The 25,457-nt window shown below is 39.0% G+C and overlaps 1 protein-coding gene across 7 annotated transcripts in view; it reads left to right on the top strand.

Annotated features, from left to right (window-relative positions):
* PPM1L (protein phosphatase, Mg2+/Mn2+ dependent 1L) overlaps positions 1–25,457 on the top strand; it is a 330,127-nt gene that overhangs the window by 102,776 nt on the left and 201,894 nt on the right. For 4 of the 7 annotated variants that reach the window (XM_055569178.1, XM_055569179.1, XM_055569176.1 and 1 more), the window contains exon 1: positions 16,346–25,457. This exon is cut by the window's right edge and continues 22,379 nt beyond it. The exons of the other annotated variants lie outside the window; for them this stretch is intronic. The gene's annotated coding sequence lies outside the window, so the exon portion shown is untranslated. Of the gene's footprint in view, positions 1–16,345 lie in introns of those variants that run through there. 7 annotated transcript variants of the gene reach the window in all.

The raw sequence follows: 25,457 nt of genomic DNA, 5'->3' as shown, positions 1-25,457 counted from the left end.
CTTGTCATCTCTGAGCCTCAGCTTCTTCACCTTTAAAATGAGGAATAATACTTACTTACCTTGTAGGGCTATTATGGAGATAAAAATGGATAATTTAGCACGATGTTAGGTTAGGACTAGGCTTCCCTGGTAGCTCATCTGGTAAAGAATCCGCCTGCAATGTGGGAGATCTGGATTCGATCCCTGGGTTGGGAAGATCCCCTGGAGAAGGGAACAGCTACTCACTCCAGTGTTCTGGCCTGGAGAATTCCATGGATTGTATAGTTCGTGGGGTCACAAAAAGTCAGTCATGACTGAGCAACTTTCACTCATTCACACTTGGTTAGGACACTCAGTAGAATTGTAGCTGTTGGTATTGTGGTTGGTGGAATTTGGATAGGTTTAATTTATGGAGAAGGCAATGGCAACCCACTCCAGTACTCTTGCCTGGCGGACCCCATGGACAGAGGAGCCTGGTAGGCTGCAGTCCATGGGGTTGCTAGGTGTTGGACACGACTTAGTGACTTCACTTTCACTTTTCACTTTCATGCATTGGAGAAGGAAATGGCAACCCACTCCAGTATTCTTGCCTGGAGAATCCCAGGGATGGGGGAGCCTGGTGGGCTGCCCTCTATGGGGTTGCACAGAGTCAGACACAACTGAAGCAACTTAGTAGCAGCAGCAATTTAATTACATTAATTTGGGTTTTTAGCTGTGCGACTCTTTTCCACATACTTTATTTCCTTTTCTATTACCCTGTAGGGTATGGATGTGTTCAGAGGCTAGGATCTTGAGCTAGAAGAAAAAACAAAAACCCTTAGGAATCAGAGTTGTCTTTTAAGGGAGGTGCCAGGAAACTACCACATAATGTACTTCCATCCCATTGGCCAGAACTTAGTCCCATGGTTATGCCTGGCTGCAGTGGATGCTGGGAAATGTAGTCTCCTGCCTGCATAGCTATTACTGTGGAAGAGGGAAGATAAGATTTTGATGGATAGCCAACAACCTCTGCCAAGCCCCTCAGTATGTTCCTGTATCTTAGGCCAGTGTCACCATGGAAATGAGACCAATTGTGATATTTTTCTCATGGACATATAACCATCTTAAATATTCCATAAATGTGTTTTAATTTCACTGATATTCTTATATAGAATATTTTACCCTTAGTTTTTAATCTACTATAATGCATTTTAACCTTCCAATTAAAGAGGTTAAGATTTTATCTGTAATCATTCAGTCTGTTATCTTTATTTCATTTTATAGTAGTGAAGTCTTAGAATTTGGGATATGATCTCAACAGAGCATGCCCTCACAGACTCCATTGACACACACTTGGAGCTACTTTCTGCTTTGCAGTTACAGATACTTGTACAGATCATTACCTCTAGAATTCCAAGGGTCAGACTCAGTAAAATATATGCCACATCACAGTGCTTATATGCCACAACAAATATATGAAAATGATCACATATCTAAAAATACTTTCATGTAATGAGATGTGCTGTTGCAAAAACATGTGGATTTTTTTAATTTTTCATCATCCGTTTAGGTTTTCAACTGAATTTTTAAAAAGATTTTTATTTTGAGATAATTGTAAATTCACAGGCAGTTGTATGAAACAATACAGAGATACCCCATATACTCTTCACCCGTTTTCTCCCTAAAGTAACATCTTGAATAGCTAGAGTATACTATCACAATGAGGAAATTGACTTTAATGGAATCCACAAGGCTTATGCCGATTTCATTAGCTTTATATGTCCTCATTTGTGAGTGAGTGAGTGTGTATATGCATGTGTAATTCTGTGCAGTTTTATCACATGTATAGATTGATGTGATTACACCACTGTCAGGACACTACCATCAACACAAGACTCCTTTGTGTTACCCTTTTTAGCAGTTACTTCTTTCCTTTCTTTCCCCCTAGTTCTGGCAACCACCAGTCAGTTCTCAATCTTTGCCATTTCAAGAATATTATATAAATGGGACCATATAGTATGTTATCTACTTTTTTTTTTTTTTCCTGATAAGCAGTCCAGGCCTCAGAACCACTGTTTAAGTCTTAGTCATATACCATAGAGAGGACAAAGAACAGCTAATCCTCTAGGCTCTAGATAGCGTCCCTCCTCACACAGTTGTTTATGAAAATACATAAATATGGTTCGCATTAATTTTTTGTTAATTGACATTTTTATTGTGATAATTATACACATAAGGCTTTGAGATTGAATTTTTCACTCGGTACAATTCCCTTGAGATACATTCAAATTATGCACATCCATAGTTCATTCCTTTTTATTGCTGAGTAGTATTCCATGATGTGAATATACTACACTTCATTTAACCATTCACCCTTTGGAGGGACATTTGTATTGTTTTCAGTTTTCAGCTAGTACAAGTAAAGCTGCTATGAACATTTATGAATATAAGTTTTCTTTTCGGTAGGATAAATGTTCAGAGAAGGCAATGGCCCCCACTCCAGAACTCTTGCCTGGAAAATCCCATGGACGGAGGAGCCTGGTGGGCTGCAGTCCAGGGGGTCGCTAGGAGTCGGACACGACTGAGCGACTTCACTTTCACTTTTCACTTTCATGCATTGGAGAAGGAAATGGCAACCCACTCCAGTGTTCTTGCCTGGAGAATCCCAGGGATGGGGGAGTCTGCTGGGCTGCCGTCTATGGGGTCACACAGAGTCGGACACGGCTGAAGTGACTTAGCAGCAGGATAAATGTTCAAGAGTGTATTGCTTTGTTGTGTAAGAAGTATATATTTAGTTTTACAGCAAACTGCCATGCTCTTTTTCCAGGGAGGCTCGAGCACTTTATATTCCTATGAGAAAAGTAATGCCAGGTAGTGATCTCTTATTGAGATTTTGATTAATGTTTCTTTAATGAGACTCCTTCTCTTCCTACCCATGCCCCCCATCTCTGTGTGTGTGTGTGTGTTTGTGTGTGTGTGTGCATGCACATCTACAATAAGCACGTGAAGAGAAGATGGTGTACATCTACAATAAGCACATGAAGAAAAGATGGTATATCTTCTTTGGTGAAATGTCTGTTTAGTTTCTTTGCCCATTTTTAAATTGATTTATCCTTTCATTGCTGAGTTGTAAGTGTTCTTTATATATTCTGGGTATAATTATCTTATCACATATATGATTTGCAATATTTTTTACTATTCTTTGGGCTTTATTTTCACTTTCTTTTTTAAAATATAAATTTATTTATTTTGATTGGAGGCTAATTACTGTATAATATTGTATTGGCTTGCCATACATTGACATGAATCCTCCACGGGTGTACATGTGTTTCCCATCCTGAACCCCCCTCCCACCTCCCTCCCCATCCCATCCCTCTGGATCATCCCAGTGCATCTGCCCCGAGCATCCTGTATCATGCATTGAACCTGGACTGGTGATTCATTTCACATATGATAATATACATGTTTCAATGCCATTTTCCCAAATCATCCCACCTTGCTCTCTTCCACAAAGTCCAAAAGACTATTCTTTACATCTGTGTCTCTCTTGCTGTCTCACACACAGGGTTATCATTACCATCTTTCTAAATTCCATATATATACGCTAGTATGCTGTATTGCTGTTTTCTTTCTGGCTTACTTCACTCTGTATAATAGGCTCCAGTTTCATCCACCTCATTAGAACTGATTCAAATGCATTATTTTTAATGTCTGAGTAATACTCCATTATGTATATGTACCACAGCTTTCTTATCCATTCATCCACTGATGGACATCTAGGTTGCTTCCATGTCCTGGCATTTATGAACAGTGCTGTGATGGACATTGGGGAACATGTGTCTCTTTCAATTCTGGTTTCCTCAGTGTGTATGCCCAGCAGTGGGATTGCTGGGCCATATGGCAGTTCAATTTCCAGTTTTTTAAGGAATCTCTACACTGTTCTCCATAGTGGCTGCACTAGTTTGCATTCCTACCAACAGTGTAAGAGGGTTCCCTTTTCTCCACACCCTCTCCAGCATTTATTGCTTGTAGACTTTTAGATCGCAGCCATTCTGACTGGCGTGAAATGGTACCTTATTGTGGTTTTGATTTGCATTTCTCTGATAATGAGTGATGTTGAGCATCTTTTCATGTGTTTGTTAGCCATCTGTATGTCTTCTTTGGAGAAATGTCTGTTTAGTTCTTTGGCCCATTTTTTGATTGGATCGTTTATTTTTCTGGAGTTGACCTGCAGGAGTTGCTTATATATCTTTGAGATTAATTCTTTGTCAGTTGCTTCGTTTGCTATTATTTTCTCCCATTCTGAAGGCTGTCTTTTGACCTTGCTTATAGTTTCCTTTGTTGTGCAGAAGATTTTAATTAGGTCCCATTTGTTTATTTTTGCATTTATTTCCAATATTTTGGGAGATGGGTCATAGAGGATCCTACTGTGGTTTATGTTGGAGAGTGTTTTGCCTATGTTTTCCTCTAGGAGTTTTATAGTTTCTGGTCTTACATTTAGATCTTTAATCCATTTTGAGTTTATTTTTGTGTATGGTGTTAGAAAGTGTTCTAGTTTCATTCTTTTCCAAGTGGTTGAACAGTTTTCCCAGCACCACTTGTTAAAGAGATTGTCTTTTCTCCATTGTATATTCTTGCCTCCTTTGTCAAAGATAAGGTGTCCATAGGTGTGTGGATTTATCTCTGGGCTTTCTATTTTGTTCCATTGATCTACATTTCTGTCTTTGTGCCAGTACCATACTGTCTTGATGACTGTGGCTTTGTAGTAGAGCCTGAAGTCAGGCAGGTTGATTCCTCCAGTTCCATTCTTCTTTCTCAAGATTGCTTTGGCTATTCGAGTTTTTTTTGTATTTCCATACAAATAGTGAAATTATTTGTTCTAGTTCTCTGAAAAATACCATTGGTAGCTTGATAGGGATTGCATTGAATCTATAGATTGCTTTGAGTAGTATACTCATTTTCACTATATTGATTCTTCCGATCCCTGACCTGAACACAGTATATTTCTCCATCTATTTGTGTCCTCTTTGATTTCTTTCACCAGTGTTTTATAGTTTTCTATATATAGGTCTTTTGTTTCTTTAGGTAGATATATTCCTATGTATTTTATTCTTTTCATTGCAGTGGTGAATGGAATTGTTTCCTTAATTTCTCTTTCTGCTTTCTCATTGTTAATGTATAGGAATGCAAGGGATTTCTGTGTGTTGATTTTATATCCTGCAACTTTACTATATTCATTGATTAGCTCTAGTAATTTTCTGGTGGAGTCTTTAGGGTTTTCTATGTAGAGGACAATGTCATCTGCAAACAGTGAGAATTTTACTTCTTCTTTTCCAATTTGGATTCCTTTTATTTCTTTTTCTGCTCTGATTGCTGTGGCCAAAACTTCCAAAACTATGTTGAATAGTAGTGGTGAGAGTGGGCACCCTTGTCTTGTTCCTGACTTTAGGGGAAATGCTTTCAATTTTTCACCATTGAGAATAATGTTTGCTGTGGGTTTGTCATATATACTTTTTATTATGTTTAGGTATGTTGCTTCTATTCCTGCTTTCTGGAGGGTTTTTTTTGTTTTTTTTTTTTTTTTGTTTTTTTGTTTGTTTGTTTTTAATCATAAATGGATGTTGAATTTTGTCAAAGGCTTTCTCTGCATCTATTGAGATAATCATATGGTTTTTATTTTTCAGTTTGTTAATGTGGTGTATTACACTGATTGACTGGCAGATATTGAAGAATCCTTGCATCCCTGGGATAAAGCTCACTTGGTCATGATGTATGATCTTTTCAATATGTTGTTGGATTCTGTTTGCTAGAATTTTGTTAAGGATTTTTGCATCTGTGTTCATCAGTGATATTGGCCTGTAGTTTTCTTTTTTTGTGGCATCTTTGTCTGGTTTTGGTATTAGGGTGATGGTGGCCTCATAGAATGAGTTTGGAAGTTTACTTTCTGCAATTTTCTGGAAGAGTTTGAGTAGGATAGGTGTTAGTTCTTCTCTAAATTTTTGGTAGAATTCAGCTGTGAAGCTGTCTGGTCCTGGGCTTTTGTTTGCTGGAAGATTTCTGATTACAGTTTAAATTTCTGTGCTTTTGATGGGTCTGTTAAGATTTTCTATTTCTTTCTGGTTCAGTTTTGGAAAGTTGTACTTTTCTAAGAATTTGTCTATTTCTTCCAAGTTGTCCATTTTATTGGCATATAGTTGCTAATCGTAGTCTCTTGTGATCCTTTGTATTTCTGTGTTGTCTGTTGTGATCTCTCCATTTTCATTTCTAGTTTTATTGATTTGATTTTTCTCCCTTTGTTTCTTGATGAGTCTGGCTAATGGTTTGTCAATTTTATCTTCTCAAAGAGCCAGCTTTTGGCTTTGTTGATTTTTGCTGTGGTCTTTTGTTTCTTTTGCATTTATTTCTGCCCTAATTTTTAAGACTTGCTTTCCTTCTACTAACCCTGGGGTTCTTCATTTCTTTCTTTTCTAGTTGCTTTAGGTGTAGAGTTAGGTTATTTATTTGACATTTTTCTTGTTTCTTGAGGTATGCCTATATTGCTATGAACCTTTCCCTTAGCACTGCTTTTACAGTGTCCCACAGGTTTTGGGTTGTTATGTTTTCATTTTCATTTGTTTCTATGCATATTTTGATTTCTTCTGTGATTTGTTGGTTATTCAGGAGTGTGTTGTTCAGCCTCCATATGTTGGAATTTTTAATAGTTTTTCTCCTGTTCAGTTCAGTTCAGTCGCTCAGTCGTGTCCGACTCTTTGCAACCCCATGAATCACAGCATGCCAGGCCTCCCTGTCCATCACCAACTCCCAGAGTTCACTCAGACTCATGTCCATCGAGTTGGTGATACCATCCAGCCATCTTATCCTCTGTCGTCCCCTTCTCCTCCTGCCCCCAATCCCTCCCAGGGTCTTTTCCAATGAGTCAACTCTTTGCATGAGGTGGCCAAAGTATTGGAGTTTCAGCTTCAGCATCAGTCCTTCCAATGAACACCCAGGACTGATCTCCTTCAGAATGGACTGGTTGGATCTCCTTGCAGTCCAAGGGACTCTCAAGAGTCTTCTCCAATACCACAGTTCAAAAGCATCAATTCTTCGATGCTCAGCTTTCTTCACAGTCCAACTCTCACATCCATACATGACCACAGGAAAAACCATAGCCTTGACTAGATGGACCTTTTTTAGCAAAGTAATATCTCTGCTTTAGAATATGCTATCTAGGTTGGTCATGACTTTCCTTCCAAGGAGGAAGCATCTTTTAATTTCATGGCTGCAGTCACCATCTGCAGTGATTTTGGAGCCCCAAAAATAAAGTCTGACACTGTTTCCACTGTTTCCCCATCTATTTCCCATGAAGCGATGGGACCAGATGCCATGATCTTAGTTTTCTGAATGTTGAACGTTAAGCCAACTTTTTCACTCTCCTCTTTCACTTTCATCAAGAGGCTCTTTAGTTCTTCACTTTCTGCCATAAAGATGGTGTCATCTGCATATCTGAGGTTATTGATATTTCTCCCCACAATCTTGTTTCCAGCTTGTGCTTCTTCCAGCCCAACGTTTCTTATGATGTACTCTGCATATAAGTTAAATAAGCAGGGTGACAATATACAGCCGTGACGTACTCCTTTTTCTATTTGGAACCAGTCTGTTGTTCCATGTCCAGTTCTAACTGTTGCTTCCTGACTTGCATATAGGTTTCTCAAGAGGCAGGTCAGGTCATCTGGTATTCCCATCTCTTGAAGAATTTTCCACAGTTTATTGTGATCCACACCAGTCAAAGGCTTTGGTGGTGTCTTAGGTTAGGGCTTTTCGTGGGATAGCTATCCCACAGTCTGGTTTGCTATCTCAAGTTAGTTCCCTCAGATTGCCCTCAGGGCGTTCAGGCCCTGTCCTTATTCTAATCAATGCAGCCTGCACCCCCCTGTCCAGCCCCTGCTTGCTAGTGGGGAATGTGAGCGTCTAGGCTGCTTCTCTGCTGGAAGTTGCCATTAGGCATGTAATCTGTGGGTTTTAATTATTTATTTATTTTACCTCCCGGTTTTGTTGCCCTCTGAGCTTCCAAGGTTCACCACAGACTCGCCAGTGAGAGTGTTTTCTTATATTTGGAAACTTCTCTCTTTTTTAAGACTCCCTTCTCGGGATGGATCTCCATCCCTATCTCTTTTGCCTCTCTTTTTATCTTTTATATTTTTTCCTACCTCCTTTTGATGACAATGGGCTGCTTTTCTGGGTGACTGATGTCCTCTACCAACATTCAGAAGTTGTTCTGTGGAATTTAATCAGTGTTCAAATGTTCTTTCAATGAATTTGTGGGGGAGAACGTGGTCTCCCTGTCCTATTCCTCCGCCATCTTCCAGCAGCTCCCTCTTTTCACTTTCTTGATGATATCGTTTGTAGGACAAAAGTTTTTAATTTCATTGAAGTCCATTGGGGAATATATATATATATATTTGTCCTGTGGGTACTTTTGTTGTTATATCTAAGAATCCATTGCTTGATCCAGTGTCACAAATTTCCTCCAATGTTTTAAGAGTTTTATATTTTTAACTCTTACATTTATATTTAGGTCTATGGTTCATTTTCAATTAAATTTGGGTATGGTGTAAATATTTCTAACACTTAAAAATGTTTTTTCCAGCTGTATTGAGATATAATTGACATATAACATCGTGTAAGTTGAAGGTGTCCATGATGATTTGATACACATATGTACTGTGAAATGATTACCCCAATAAGGTTAGTTAACACTTCTATCACCTCACATAATTATAATTTTTCTTTGTAGCGATAATGTTCAAGATCCACTCTCAGCAACTTTCAGGTAATATAACATTGGTAACTGCAGTCACCATGCTGTGCCCTAGATCCTCAGAACTTACTCATTGTATTTGTTAAATCTGTTACCCATTTGAGTTAATTTTTGTAAAAAGTGTGTCCAGTTGTACCAGTACCATTTGTTGAACTCGATTGCAGACTTTAGGTTAAATTTTAACTGTCTCAGATGCAGTTAGACTTCTAATTAGTTTTCTTTCTGAGAAGGAAATACATCTGAGATGGAATCGTCCAACTATTAGCGTCTAAAAGAAAAACCTAAATAGGAAGTAGAGGTGTCAAGAAATTAAGATGTAGATGAAGCCCCTCAGTTTTTCCACCTACAAGAGGGAGATAATACTTACTTCTTGTAAAAATAAAAAAATAAGCATTAAAATCAGAAACACCAATTTCTTTTTATAAGGTCCATTTATTTATAAATGTGACTTGAAAGTCTTACAAATGGAATAGCATTTGATTAGATTATCTTCCCATAAAGTGGAAAGCAAGTTTCTCCTTGAAGATGAAAACACAGATATTATTTTAAAAGTTCCAAAGTCTTTAAGCTAAAATAATGAACCACAATAAAAAGACTTGACTTTTCATATTTCAAGTCTTTTTGTCTGGAACTTTGTTCATCCATGGCTTTAATTAGGTAGTTTGTGAACAGTTGGTGGAACTATGGTGAAGTTATACCTCATTAATAGAATATAAATTTTCCATGGGTTTTTTTTGTCTCTTTCTTTGTCGTTATTTTGCTTTAAGACAAACTTCTGTTTTATAAAAATTGGCCTTTTTGTCTTGGGAAACCTCTGAAGATACTTTATATTTGTTTCATATTACTCACTGTCTCTGCAGATTTACAGTCATGCATTAGATGACTTATAACTCATTGTGTTCCTTTAAAAGTTCATATCATTCAGGTATTTTAAAAAATGATTATGACATTAAGATAAGCTTTTAAAAGTACAACCTCCTGTTGTTACATAGCATAGCTGAATAACTGAAAACTACCGTGTAACTGTAGGTGGGTTATCAGTGAAATTGGTTGGTTAGTTATAAAATATATTTGACATTAACAATTGCACAGTGCTTTTGCTATGCTCTTTTTTTAAAAAGATTTTTTATTGGCATATAATTTTATAATTCGCATACTATAAAATTTATCCTTTTAAAATGTATGGTTTAGTGTTTTTAGTGTATCTACAAATCAGTGCAGCCATCGCTAGTATCTAATTCTAGAACATCATGGTATTATTTGCCAATCTCATATGACTTATTTTCTTTGTTTTGCTAATTTTGTCTGGTTTACTTCAACATAGATTTGAGGTGGTTTACAACAACAGGCTTATAACAAGGTTAGTATAAGAGATCAGAAACATTATTTGAATCAGTTATAATGAGGTGGATGAAACTGGAGCCTATTATACAAAGTGAAGTAAGTCAGAAAGAAAAACACCCAATACAGTATGTTAACGCATACATATGGAATTTAGAAAGATGGTAACGATGACCCTATATGCAAAACTGCAAAAGAGATGCAGATGTAAAGAACAGACTTCCGGACTCTGTGGGAGAAGGCGAGGGTGGGATGATTTGAGAGAATAGCATTGAAACATGTATATTGTCATATGTGAAATAGATCATCAATCCAAGTTTGATGCATGAAACAGGGCACTCAAAGCTGGTGCACGGGGACAACCCTGAGAGATGGGATGGGGAGGGATGTGGAAGGGGGGTTCAGGTTGGGGGACACATGTATACCATGGCTGATTCATGTCAGTGTATGGCAAAAACCACTACAATATTGTAAAGTAATTAGCCTCCAATTAAATAAACTAATTAAAAAATTAGTGGGAAGGGAGGAATAAATATACTAAAAACTCACACTGAAGCTAATGTAATATTGCTTTTAAGCAAAGTTTAAAACTCCTTATTAGATAAGTAAGTAAGTAAGTGTCAGTTGCTCAGTCGTGTCCGACTCTCTGCAATCCCATGGATTGTAGCCCACCAGGCTCCTCTGTCCATGGGATTCTCCAGGCAAGAATACTGGAGTGGGTTGCCATTTCCTTCTCCAGGGGATCTTCCCGACCCAGGGATCAAACCCAGGTCTCCCACATTGCGGGTAGATTCTTTATCGTCTGAGCTACAGGGAGTGTTTCATATTCTATTAAGGATACAGAATTATATTCCTGAAACCAAGTCACATCACAGTGCTTTCCTCTTTAAAACTCCCTCTTGCTTCCCACCATCAGAAGGCATGTTTGAAATTGTTATATGAGATCATTCAAGATGATGTGTATTGAAACTGGTGGCTGGGTAGGGGTGTGTGTGTGAAGGGTGTAAATATGGTGCATTTGCTTGTGACATCAATTTTACCTAAAAATTTTAGAGGAAAACCAATATTTTATATTAAGTTAAAACATTTCTCAATATAGACAATGTATAAAGTGTGGAGGGGCTTCGCAGGTGGCTCAGTTGGTAAAGAATCTGCCTGCAAGACAGGAGACCTGGGTACGATCCCTGGGTGTGGAAGATCCCCTGGAGAAGGGAATGGCAACCCACTCCAGTATTCTTGCTGGTATAATTCCATGGACAGAGGAACCTGGAAGACTACAGTCCATGAGGTCACAAGAGTTGGACGCGACTTAGTGACTAAACCACCACCATCACCATATAGTGGAGAATGCAGAATTTGCATGAAATACAAAATAAGATTTCAAATAAATGTTGTTCTTTTTTGTTCTCTATTTTATTTTATTTTTTTTTAAACTTTACAATATTGTATTGGTTTTGCCATATATCAACATGAATCTGCCACAGGTATACACATGTTCCCCATCCTGAACCCTCCTCCCACCTCCCTCCCCATACCATCCCTTGATCTCAATTATAAAAGGTCTGATCCTAGGAACTCTTCTACCTTTCCTAGCACATGTTCTGTCTTTGCCACTGGTGTTTCCACTTTGGAAATAATGGTGAAGTTCTGGCATACCAAACAAAACACACACACAAACCAAACAACCCACCATCCCCCTAAACCCTACCCCCAAATCCTTAGGTTGGTATAAAAATCTGCTAAATTTCTCACAAATGTGGACTAGTCAGTATTCAGTCCTTTCCAGATTCTTTCTGCCTGGAATGTTCCCACTGTCAACCCCACCTGACCCTTCCTGTCTCCCCCATCCCCTCCCCTTCCTCCATTCTGAGTTCATGTGTAACTTCTGTCGAGGTGTCTCCCTGTGCTGTGTTCTCCAGGTACTTTCTTCCTGCATTTGTTGTAATTAGCACAATGTATCGCCGTGGAGTCTCAAGCAGTCTGGTTAAGTCATGTGGGTTGATAATGGATGTATGTCTCTGTTACTGTAGACTGTCAAAGGCAGGGCTCATCTTTTATTCATCTGTATATCCTGGTGCATTGTATGGGTTCTGACACATAGTAGATATTTGCTGAATGTTTTCTTGAATTAATGAATGAGGTGACAATCATTTGTGGAGCATAGGATAGGACAGGATCAGTCGTTCGGTCGTGTCCGACTCTTTGCGACCCCATGAATCGCAGCACGCCAGGCCTCGCAGATAATTCTGTTTGGGGGCCTTGGTAAATGTTTTCAAAAATTTCAGGGTAAATGGAGTTTTTGTACATTTTATTCCCTCTTCAATGCACTGCAGTTAGGCTTCTAGCATGTCACAGAGTACTGAAATTGCTCTTGCCAGGCCAACAGTGACCCAGTTTCCAAATCCATTGTGTCTTTCCCCCTCGTTGCTGTTTTTCTAGAGCTGTCTGCTGTGTCTGATGCTATTGTAACTTCTTCACTTTGTAGCTCTTCATTCTTCTTTGTGGAACAGTGTGCTCTCCCACATCTCCTTATGTCAACCATCATGTCCCTACAGGCTCCTCTTCCTCTGTCTGCATCTTAAGTTTTTGGTGGTGTCCCCAGGTTGTGTCTTTGGTTTCTGCCTTTTGGTGTACACACTGGGGCATGTCAGCCACACTCCCTGATTCTGTTTTCTGACTGTAATCCTCAGATTGGGGTCTTGAGTGGGCAGCCTTCTAATCTTGGCACCTCTCTCCTTGATGTTGCCCTGGAATAGTCCCAGGCTTCACAGATCCTACATATCTAAAACGAAATTCCTATTCTTCCCTGCTGAATTCATTCTTCTCCTATATCGCTCTCCAGCATTGTTGAAACCACCATCCACTCAGTTACAGAAGCTAGAAATCTAGCTCTTCTCCAAGATTCTTCTTCCTTGGTGATCCCTTTCAAATTGCCCATGAAGACCTCTCAGTTTCATTCCCAGAAATTTTACAAATTAATTGCATTATTCCAAAACTACTGTCTTCTCTCTGCAGTACTGCTATAGAGTAGACAGTGCCTCTGGGGAGTGGAGAAATTTACACTCCCCAGCCTGGTGACTTTATTTTTTATGTCAGGTTAGTGATTTAAGACTTATCAATTATATGGGCAGGTATTAATCACCAGTGTATGTGTTGTTTTCCAGTCATCACATTTCTGAGATCACGCTATATTTTTTCCTCCTCACTTCTCCGTGCACTATTTCATGATTTTCTGGCTGGCCTGGACTGCCCTAGAATTCTCTGGGCTGCCCTAGACCTAGAAAGACTCTCATCTTTTCCAGAGCCATGTTTCCTGTCCAGTAGGGATGTTCTCAAGACTGTCTCTTGTTTTTGGCATACCCTGTATTTGAGTGGCAGGCAGAGGCCTCTGGTATGTCCAGGAGACCTGCAATTTAGTTTGTCCCAGATCTTGGGCTGGCGTTGGGGTTAAGTGAAAGTCACTCAGTCATGTCCGACTCTTTGTGACCCCATGGACTATACAGTCCATGAAATTCTCCAGGCCAGAATACTGGAGTGGGCAGCCTTTCCCTTCTCCAGGGGATCTTCCCAACCCAGGAATTGAACCCAGGTCTCCCATATTGCAGGCAGATTCTTTACCAGCTGAGCCACAAGGGAAGCCCAAGAATACGGGGGTGGGTAGCCTATCCCTTCTCTAGTGGATCTTCCCGACCCAAGAATCGAACCAGAGTCTCCTGCATTGCAGGCAGATTCTTTACCAACAGAGCTATCAGGGAATTGGGGATAGTTTCAATTTTTTTCCCCCCTGTGCCGTTCGGGGAACAGGACTGCTTAGCTGGCCCTCAGTCTGTAACACCATGTCATGTCTTCATTGCTGAATCCACAGGAGGAGGGAGCTTACTGCACTTTAAGGAGGGTTGCTCTTTGTCTTTATTCTATTTATGATTTTTTTATTGGAACATAGTTGCTTTACACTGCTGTGTCGGTTTCTGCTGTACAGTAAAGCGAGTCAGCCATACGCAAACATATGTCCTCTCCTCTTTTGGATTTCAGGAAGGTTGTGTTTTGGTCGTCATTCTCTCTTTGTCCTTCCCCATACTTGTCAGAGAGCAGTTTCTTTACCCAATCATTCCTGCAGGGGTTTCGATATCTCCTCAGTCCCCGCTCCTCAGGAGACATCCTTGTAAATGTCCTTCTACACATTATTTTATTCTCCTCCTTCCATCACAAAGGATTTGAAATATTGCACAGCTGTAAGACCTGAGAGATGTTAAATTTCCCTGATCTTGTAGGCAGAATTTTTTTTTTTTAACAGGAGAATGGGATAAGGGAATCTTGTTTAGAATGTCAGAGGTGTAGCCCCTTCCATCAGAGATGATTAAAAATTAAAGACAGTACCTGCTTCTGATTAATCTGTATTTACTTAAGTAGATGTGTTTTTGATTGGCTATTATCTAGGGCAACTGAGGGACTGAACTGAACTGATCATCTAGGGTTATAAAAGGCATCAAAGCAGGGACTATTTCTTTTCTTTGAAAAGCTAAGGTGTGTGTCCAAGCACAAGGCCAAACTATGTGAAAATCATCAATTCAGATGCCCTTTTTTTTTTTTTAAGAGGCAAATTACCTCTGCCAGTAGATTCCGTGGCTGCTTGGCAGGGGTAATTTGCTTCAGCACAATGCTTTCCAAGTTGAGGTAAATTGTTCCTTTTAGAAAGTTAGATATTCCTGGAAGAGGTACCTACTTCATCTTTGAATAAAAGGGTTTATTAAAATATTAAAAACATTTGTTGAACATCTAATATGAAACTTTTTAAGAAACATTTTTTTTAAATTGAAGTATAGTTGATTTACACTATTGTGTTGGTTTCAGACGTATTCAGTTATTTTTTCTGAAAAATACCTATTCAGTTATTTTTTTCTGCTTAAATTCCGTTATAGGCATTGCACAATGTTAAATATAATTCCCTGTGAAAGTGAAAGTGTTAGTTGCCCAGTCGTGTCTGCCTTTTTGGAACCCTCAGACTGTAGTCCGCCAGACTCCTCTGTTCATGGGATTCTCTAGGCAAGAATACTGGAGTCGGTTCTCCAGGGCATATTCCCGACCAAGGGATCAAACCCAGGTCTCGTGTGTTGCAGGCAGATACTTTTACCATCTGAGCCACTTAAATTCTTCTTGCTTATCTAGTCTATGTATAGTAACTTGCATCTGTTAATCCCATACTCCTGATTCATCCCTCTCTCCCTCCGCTTTAGTGACCTTTAGTTTGTTTTCTATGTCTGTGAGTCAGTTTCTGTTTTATATATAGATTCATTTTTAGTATAGTTTAGATCCCACATGTAAATGATATTATATAGTATTTGTCTTTCTCTGTCTAACTTACTGTATTAAGCATAGTATTCTGTAGATCGATAACATGAAGCTTTGATGGGAGAAGAAAAGATCAAAATTTCAGAGAACAGGAGTTTTAATAAAGGGGGTATTTTTAATTAAGTGCTTAGTAGGACACTAGTTGGGGCTTCCCAGGTAGCTCAGTGGTACAGAATCCGCCTGGCAATGCAGGAGATGCGGGTTTGATCCCTGAGTTGGGACAAGCCCCTGGAGAAGGGAATGGCAACTCATTTTAGTATTCTTGCCTCGGAAATCCCCTGGACAGAGGAACCTGGTGGGTTACAGTCCATGGGATAACGAGAGTCAGATACGACTTAGTGACTGAACAGCAACCACAACAAGGACAAGATACCCTGCCATTATTCCTTACAGTGAGCCTTGCTGGAGCCTGTGTTTTCTGAGCAAAGACCTCTGTTCTCTGACAAGTATTAGCTCTGGTTTTGCTCTTCATAGAAGGCAATGAGTTCATTGTTGGTTTTGACATCATGTCACTTCCCCCCTCAAGGGATGGATAATTAGAACTCTCTGATGAAGAAAAGGTCCTATAGTCTGTTTTATAGATAATCATTTTCTGAAACGTCAAGTGAAATTCAGCTTTAATCTTTAGGGCAAATGAAGATTAGTTAGGATGTATTAAACTCTGTAAGCCTAATGTTCATGACAAGTGTTTCATAAAGGAAGATGCTGTCTGTTATCGCTCCTCAGAAGGAAACTGTTGATAAGAAACCATTCTGAGAAGTAAGATTTATGGCAGCATCAGGAGCTAGAGAGCCTGGGGCATCTGAACCTCCAGGACAATCAAGGGCAAATGGGACAAGTAGATTTTTCTTGTGCAGTCTTCTGTTACCAAAAAAAAAAAAAAAAAAAAAAAAAAAAATGTATTTGTGTAGTCTTCTTCTGCAAAGGAATTAAGGAAGATATTTAATTTTAAAAAGCCTACTCTTTTAATGAAGCATGTTAATTCATGATGTAGACAGTTAAATGACAAGGGATACCAGTGAGAAAGCTTCCCCCAATTGTTGTCTTATTATTTCTGCCCCCTCAAATAAAACCCTTATGTATGAGTAATCTATTCATTTAGAATTTAGAGGGTTGGTTATTTTTTCTTGACCTTGTTCATCCAATGAAGCATATGACCCGAATGCAAAAAATCAGACCCTTTATCTTATACTGCAAAAAAACTCAGCTCATCTCCTTTGAACAAATTATTTGAAAGGATCCCAGCTTTTTGCTGACTCTCAGTCAGCAACTTTGCTTTTAATATTGTACTTCTCCAATTGTATTCTGTGAATAATTAGGTACTTCAGGTGGTTTATTATAGAATTTAAGTCTTTGCTTAGAAAATACAGGCTCCAGCAAGGAGTTGGTGATGGACAGGGAGGCCTGGCATGCTGTAGTCCATGGGGTCGCAAAGAGTCGGACACGACTGAGCAATTGAATCGAACTGAACGGATCAAGGCTCACTGTAAGGAATAATGACAGGGTATCCTTCCCACCTTCCTGCCCCTTTCCTGGCTTCTTCTCTCTCCATTCTCCAAGTATCTGATCTTTCTCTCTAGCTAACTAATGTCCTTGTTGTGGTGGTGGTTTAGTCACTAAGTCGTATCTGACTTTTGTTATCCCATGGACTGTAGCCCACCAGGCTTCTCTGTCCATGGGATTTCTGAGGCAAGAATACTGGAGTGAGTTGCCATTTCCTTCTTCAGGGCATCTCTCCCAATCCAGGGATCACACCTACATCTCCTGCATTAGTAGGTGGATTCTTTACCAGCCACCTGGGAGGCTCCAACTAATGTACTACTAAGCACTTAATCCAAGATATCCACTTTATAAAAAGTCCTGTTTTCTAAAATTTTGATCTTTTCTTCTCCCATCAAAGCTTCATGTTATTGACATATAGAATATTATGCCTAATACTCAGACAGAGAAAGACAAATACTATGTGATATCATTTACGTGTGGGATCTAAACTATACTACTAATGAATCCATGTACAAAACAGAAACTGACTCACAGACATAGAAAACTTATGGTCACTAAAGCAGAGGGAGAAAGGGATGAATCAGGGGTATGGAATTAACAGATGCAAGTTACAATACATAAAAATAGATAAGCAACAAGGATTTACTATATAGCACAGGGAATTATATTTAATATCGTGTAATTCTGCAGATGGTGACTGCAGCCATGAAATTAAAAGACGCTTACTCCTTGGAAGGAAAGTTATGACCAACCTAGATAGCATATTCAAAAGCAGAGACATTACTTTGCCAACAAAGGTTCGTCCAGTCAAGGCTATGGTTTTTCCTGTGGTCATGTATGGATGTGAGAGTTGGACTGTGAAGAAGGCTGAGCACCGAAGAATTGATGCTTTTGAACTGTGGTGTTGGAGAAGACTCTTGAGAGTCCCTTGGACTGCAAGGAGATCCAACCAGTCCATTCTGAAGGAGATCAGCCCTGGGATTTCTTTGAAAGGAATGATGCTAAAGCTGAAACTCCAGTACTTTGGCTACCTCATGCGAAGAGTTGACTCATTGGAAAAGACTCTGATGCTGGGAGGGATTGGGTGCAAGAGGAGAAGTGGACGACAGAGGATGAGATGGCTGGATGGCATCACTGACTCGATGGACGTGAGTCTGAGTGAACTCCGGGAGTTGGTGATGGACAGGGAGGCCTAGCGTGCTGCGATTCATGGGGTCGCAAAGAGTTGGACACGACTGAGCGACTGATCTGATCTGATCTGATCTGAATTTCTATAATGGAATATAAGCAGAAAAAAAATAACTGGATCAATATGCTGCACATCTGAAGCCAATACAATAGTGTGAATTAACTATAATTCAATTATGTTTGTTTCCTGTGGCTGCTGTTCCCAAATTATCATAAAGTTGATTACTTAAAACAATAGGAATTAATTCTCTCACTGTTTTGGAGGCCAGAGGTCTGAAATCAAGGGGTTGGCATGGCAGTGGTCCCTGTGAAAGCTCCAGAGTTGCATCCTTTACTTGCCTTTTCATCAAGCTCCTGGCATTCCCTGGCTTGTGGCTACATCAGTCCAGTCTCTGCCTCCATGGTCATATTACCTCCTCTGAAAATCCCCTCTGATTGCATTTAGTGCCCACCCTCATGATCCACCCTCTTCTCAAAATCTTAATCATACATATTGGTTATAAAGTAAAAGTCACATGTGCTCAGGGTTAAGACATGGACATATCTTTTTTTCTGGGTGGGGGGGGGGGGCATTGTTCAAAGAAAGTCCTTTGTTCTTTCTATGAACTCATGGTTGCCCCAGGGAAGGATGAGGAGAAGGGATAGTTAGGGAGTTTGGGATGGACATGTACATCCTGCTATATTTAAAATGGTAACCAACAAGGACCTACTGTATAGCATATGGAACTCTGCTCAATGTTATATAGCAGCCTGGATGAAAGGGGAGTTTGGGGGAGAATGGATACATGAATATGTATAGCTGAGTCCCTTTGCTGTTTACCTGAAACTATCACAACATTGTTATTAGGCCTTTGTTGTTGCTGTTAGTTGCTCAGTCATGTCCGACTCTTTGTGATCCCATGGACTATGGCCCACCAGGCTTCTCTGTTCATGGAATTCTCCAGGCAAGAATATTGGAGTAGGTAGCCTTTCCCTTCTTCAGGGGATCTTCCTGGCCAAGGGATCAAACCCAGGTCTCCTGCATTGCAGGCAGATTCTTCATCATCTGAACCACCAGGGAAGTCCCAGTACAAAATTAAAAGGTTTTTTTTTCTCAGAAAAAGTGCTTTTTTCTTTCTTATTGGTCTGTAAGATTTGGAATATTCAATATACCTATTCTACCTACACTTGGAATATACCATCATAATCTTTCTAAATCTTGAGGTTCAGATAGAGATCAAAATATGAACTTTTTACCTTTCCCAGTAATCAACCTAGATTTAATTTTTCATGCTGTAGATCATACTAGTGAAATTAAAAATAGAAAATATGCAAAGGAAAATAATCCTAGTATCATTATATTTGATCTTGGTCAACTGTACAAGTATGACAATATTAAAATCATTAAAATATTTAAAATCATCCTTACCATCAGTTATACATCTGGAAAATATTGGGTGATAAAGGGTACATTTGGGTTATATTGAATGAATGTTGAGAATAATTTATTTTGGATTGAAATTTTGTCAATAAATAATTCAAAAGGTACATACATGATGATCGAGTTATTAGTAGTATTTTAATACAAAGTATTAATATTTGTGAAACTAAAGATAGTTTGTACTAGATTTGTTTCTAGTTTAATTCATTTTTGACAGATGCCCGCAAAACGCTTCTCCTTTTCATAGTTCTCAGAAAGAAGAGAACATGTAATGTTAAACCTTAATTTACCCCTCTGCCTAAGTCTGGACTTCCCTACAGCTATTTATAACTGCAATCCACATATATCAGTTGCTGACAACAGTGTCAAGTTAGTGTGTACCCAGCTAGTAAGGTTTATTGAATTCTCAGGTGATCTTGGCATGCTAGGCGGCAGTGCCAAGTTGATTGGAGAGATCTGTCTTTTAGACTGTAGAAATGTCTGAGACGTGTAAACCAGACAGATATCTTAACCCTCATTATGGGTTCAGTCAATTTAAAAATGAAGACGGGGGAAAGAACTGCCCGGTTGCCCTTGTTTACTTGAAGTTCGGGGAACACATTTGAGGGAGCCAGAGCCAGTTAGTATATCTCTGGGGTCTGATCTTATACTCTTGTCTGAGTGGTATTTTTCCAGTCCTTTTATGTAGGCGTTAAGTGTACAAGGTAAAGGTATTTTTAGGATATGCCTGTTTGGGGGCCACAGACGGCATTTGTAGCGAACAGTGGAAGGTAAGGCTGGAGCCATTCTTGGAAGTCTGATCATGGAAAGCCTTGGATACTAGGGTTAGAAATGTGGATTTTCTTCTTTTCCTAATCCTTTCCCTCTTCATGTGATCTCTTCCTCCATATATATTTCCTTTTAGACAAAAGTAGATTTATTTAGACTATTTTTATAGTTGATTTTTCGGTAGTTTTTTCCTTTCTATAATTTTAAACAAATTTCTGAAACTCCTTTCCAAGAGTGTATTTTGATTTTTGATTCTGAATTCCAGTCTTTTTTTTTTTTTTTTTTGCCAAAAGTAACAAACAAACCCTGAACTTTCCATTTTGAAAGTTTTACCACTTGAAAAAAAAAAGAAAGAGATCAGTGTTCTTCATGTTATGTTATGCTTCTTTTTAAGAAATGCCTTTTGTTTCAGACAAAATATGGAAATTTTGCTTCCAAAAGGTCATGATTTCTTCTAATTAAAATCCTCACAGTGTGGGCCCTGAAATTTGTACTATCATAACTCTTAAATGTATTTTTCATTAAATTCAACACATTTGATCTTTTGCTTTAACAATCATTAGGTCTTAAACCATTATTCAGAAAAATTACAAGTTTGGAATTAAAAAAAAAATAAAAAAGCAGAACTGCAACTTTGATGTACAGCTAAAATTGTGTTTCTGGTTGGATCATCAAGGGGAGACTCTGTGAGTAGTATAATTTAAGTGGCTACTTTAAAAATATAAAGCAAATAACTGGTCATCTCTTGTCTTGCAACTGGGACCATATTGTTTTCTGAACTTCATATGTGTTAAAGTCCTTTTTTGTGTAGACTCCATTTACATTCTGTTTATTTGTTTGTTCTTTGGTGTTCTGTGTCTTGTGCCGTGCCCACACGCTTAGTCATGTCCGACACTTTTTGACCCCATGGACTGTAGCTAGGCTACTCTGTCCACAGGATTCTCCTGGCAAGAATACTGGAATGGGTTGCCATGCACTTCTCCAGGGGATCTTCCCAGCCCAGGGATTGAACCCATGCCTCTTACGTCTCCGGCATTGGCAGGTGGATTCTTTACTACCAGTGCCACCTGGGAAACCCATGTGGAGTATCTATTCTGTGCTAGTCCTATGAATACAGAAATGAAAGGCATGATCCTTGCTCTTAAAGAGGCTTGTGGGAGAGGCAGACATATAAACAAATAATTACAGCCTAAAATAATAAATGCTGTTATAGTGATAAGACAAAGTCCTCCTTGTTGCTTAAACCCTCTAGCCCACATTTCCCAACTGATTATTTATGAATCTTTATCTGTGGATCTTTTCTCCTTGTCTCTCAGCGTTTTTTTTGGATACACACATAGAGATATTGCTTGCTTATTCTTTTCTGCTCCAGGTTTCCTCATTTTAGGTGTGAAAGCCTTTTCCTGTATCTCCTCTTCTTCTTTTTGGTAGCACTGTCTAATATCCTGGCTATGCCTTTAAGTGTTAACAGAGAGAAAAATAATGTCTCTCCTTATTTCGGAAGCATTTAGGGTGTTGCAGTTGATATGAAACATGGTAGAGCCTACAGTCCTACTTATCCATATTATATGATACGAACTATTTTTAGAATATGGAACCAGATACATATGTATAAGCACACACACACACACACAAACACATGCACACACATGTATATGCATTTAAGTAAAGCAGTGCCTCCCTTTTAGGACAAATAACTTTCAAAGCAGCTTCATGTGTAATGATTCATAGTGGAGCCTTAGCTCTTTATTTTTATGGTTTTTTTTTTTTTAAATGAAAGGGAATATATTACCCTTAAAGGTAAATCTCTACCTTTATTTCATATTACTTACATTAGTGAAAATACAGTTTTAAGAAAGTGTTTGCTAAACAGTGCAGCACAGGTAAATAAAATCCAAGGTCGTCTATGTAGGTGGTATTGTGTGTGTGTGTGTGTGTGTGTGTGTGTGTGTGTGTGTGTGTGTACACCTGTGTTATTCACTCAGTCATGTCCGACTCTTTGCGACCCTGTGGACTAGCTTGCCAGGCTCCCCTGTCCATGGGATTCTCCAGGCAAGAATACTGGAGTGGATTGCCATGCCCTTCTCCAGGGGTAGGTGGTATTAATTCTGTTTAAATTCTGAATGAATTACTGAGTGAAGGAGAGTCCTAACCCTCTGACCTTGGACACTTCAGTTTTCTCATCTTTAATAAGGGGTTAGTGTAGTAGACATTTGTTTGTTCTGCTCAGCTTCCATTCCTCACTGTCCTTAAGGAGTTGCTGCTTTCTCAGATTGAATCCTTACTGTTCAGATGGTTCCAGGCCAGCCCAGTCCCTTTTATCCAGAGATGCACATGTGACCCAGTCCAGCCAATTACCTGCTTCTTCCTCCCATCACTGTGGATGGACAGAGTCGACAGGCAACCCAGGTTGGAGGAATCAGAAGTCAACTTCTGGGCTTTGTCTTGCACTGTTGAGAAGTTTACTTTTCAATAAGGTCCCTAAGTTAAGTAGAATGGAAGGCTGGAATTGTGGGAAAGCTCCACAGGAGGAGCACTAGAGATGGAAATTTTATTGAGGAAAACAGGTCCAGGATATACCTGGAGCTACTATTGCTTTTTCAGATACTTGACCAATAATGGGTTTTTGTTGTTGCTTTAAAATCAGTTTGAATTGTCCTTTCTTCTGCCACATGCAAACGGCAGGGTCCAGGCTAATTCAGTTGGGTTAGTTAACCTCCATGGCCTTTCCATTTCAATGTTCTATGATTCTCTGCCTTCCTGTATCATATGCAAGTTATATTACTTTCATCGATAGAGGTTAGGCAAGTAACAACTGAAAATTCTCAGAAGTAATTTCTCCATTCTGAGAACTATAAGTGGAAGGTCAAGAGTAGCTGTTCTACATTTTGATCTTATTTTTATCAAATTGATCTAGATTTTGATCTTATTTATCTTCATTTTATAGCATACTTGACCTTCTATGACTCTTACCCTCCCTTGGCCCAGTTGTATTCATTAGACCCTATGAAATAAAACAAGCAAACAAAAAAGAAAAGCAAAACTCTGCTTGATGTGAAAAATTATCCCTTTCTGAATCACATTCAGAACTGATCCCTTTCTGAGTCTCCCCACCCTTAGGATAATATGTGCGTTTTGTGATGATGACTTTTTAAGAATACTGCATAAGAATGGAGAAAAGAACACCTGTGGCATGCGTGAAAATTTATAAACGTTTATGAGAAGTTCATGAGGTAGTGAAGCAGAAAGGAGAGAACATGGATGCAGAAGCCCAGGTAACCTTGATCAAGTTGTATAGGCTTCGCTCATCTTTCAGATATTGGGTACTCATGAGGATGATGTGGTATTTAATGTTTGTGGAAGCCATTTGCATGTAAAACATGATGATGACTGAGATCATTTAGGAATGAATGTACCTAGTTTATTCAGTGAGTTTCATTGATGAATTGTACCAGAAGCGACAGATTAGGAAATATAAGAAACTTTATTGAAAAGTAAGCTTCTTTTCAACAGTTCCAGACAAAGCTCAGAAATTGACTTTTGATTCATCCAGCCTGGGTTTCTTGTCAACTCTAACCAACCACAGTGGCCACGGGAGTAGCAGACTGGCAATTAATTGGCTGGGCTAGATTCTATACACATCTCTGGATAAAGGAGACTGGGTTCGAACCATCTGAACAATGAAGACTTAATCTGGGAAATATCTAATAAGAATAGATATGAAGGTAGTTTCAGATTTTGAAATCCAGCTGACGAGTTTAAACTTGTTTAAAAAAGCAAATATTAGTTACTACTTCCAGATATCTTCCTCCAGATCATATCTTAAACTTTGATTTTGTCTGTTCGTTCCCACAAACAGTACAAACTCGTGACTCACCTTGTGGATGCCAGTCTGTTCTATAACCAATATCCTATTGCCACATTTTTCTTCCTTAAAATAATATACCCTAATTATGTAATAAGGCAGCTGAAAGTGGTGTCTGATAAAATATGGAGAACAGAAGATAGGACTGGGCAAAATATATCTGAGAGACTGGGATAGTGGTGGTATTATTAACAGGAGGCAGATTGATAAGGGGTCCATGATGGGTGATAAGACACCCAGCTGGGATGATTGCATCAGAAGTTGCAGATTTAGACATAGCACTTAGAGGAGGAATGGAGTCCGTATATAGATCTAGAAGTTATGAAGTCATTGATCTTTGTATCTCAAAGCAAGTTAATCAGTTTGGCTGCTATAAGGAAATAACCAGAGACTTGGATGGCTTAAGTAGCAAACATTTCTCACAGTTACTCAGAAGTCCTGATAGACTCAAAGTTTGGTGAGAGCCCTCTTCCTGATTTGCAGATAGCTGCTTTCTTGCTATGGCTTCACATGGCAAAAAGAGAAGAAGCTAGCTGTTTCATGACTCTTTTGAGGGCTCTTATCCCATGCATAAGGTGCTACCCTCATGACCTGATTATCTCCCAAAGACCCAATCTCCAGATACTGTCACAATGGGTATTAGGGCTTCAACAAATGGATTTGGTCAGGGATGGGGTATACAAATATTCAGTCAATAGCAGGTCCTTAAGACATCATTTGGTCTTGATTTTTTTTTAGCTAAAAGGTTGACTCAAAGTGGAAGGTCACATAGTATGTTGTTAGTCGCAGCACTAGGTATAGAATGTTTATTTGCTGACTCCAAGGCCAGTGTTCTTTCTTCTCCACCATACAACCTTCGTGTGATTATTAACAGTGGAAACTTTAATATCAGTAAGGATTATGATGAGGATCAACTATGTACTACACAGACTATAGTGTAATTACCTACTAGTGGATGGAGACAACTCGCATGTATCTTTGACATGAGAAGGCCAAGATATTGGGCCATTTAGATAGGGTAGGTGACTGGGGAAAGCTGGCTTATCAAGGGCTTAGTGGCTGGTATAAAGAATGCTTTATATTAAATATAAATGCTTTATATTTAATCATTTTTTCCTCTTACCAACTGGTCTTATAGCCATTATAGTATAATTGTTTATTTAGAATGTGAATTTTGATGCCAAACAGTACTGAATTTGATTCTTGGCTATGTTACTTGCTGTCTGAAGTGCCTTTGAGCCTTAGTTTCCTTGTCTGATGAGATG

This window comes from Bubalus kerabau, chromosome 2 (assembly GCF_029407905.1).
Source record: "Bubalus kerabau isolate K-KA32 ecotype Philippines breed swamp buffalo chromosome 2, PCC_UOA_SB_1v2, whole genome shotgun sequence".
Taxonomy (NCBI): Eukaryota; Metazoa; Chordata; class Mammalia; order Artiodactyla; family Bovidae; genus Bubalus; species Bubalus kerabau.
Note: the sequence above shows the minus strand (reverse complement) of the source record. Positions and strands in the feature narration are given on the sequence as shown.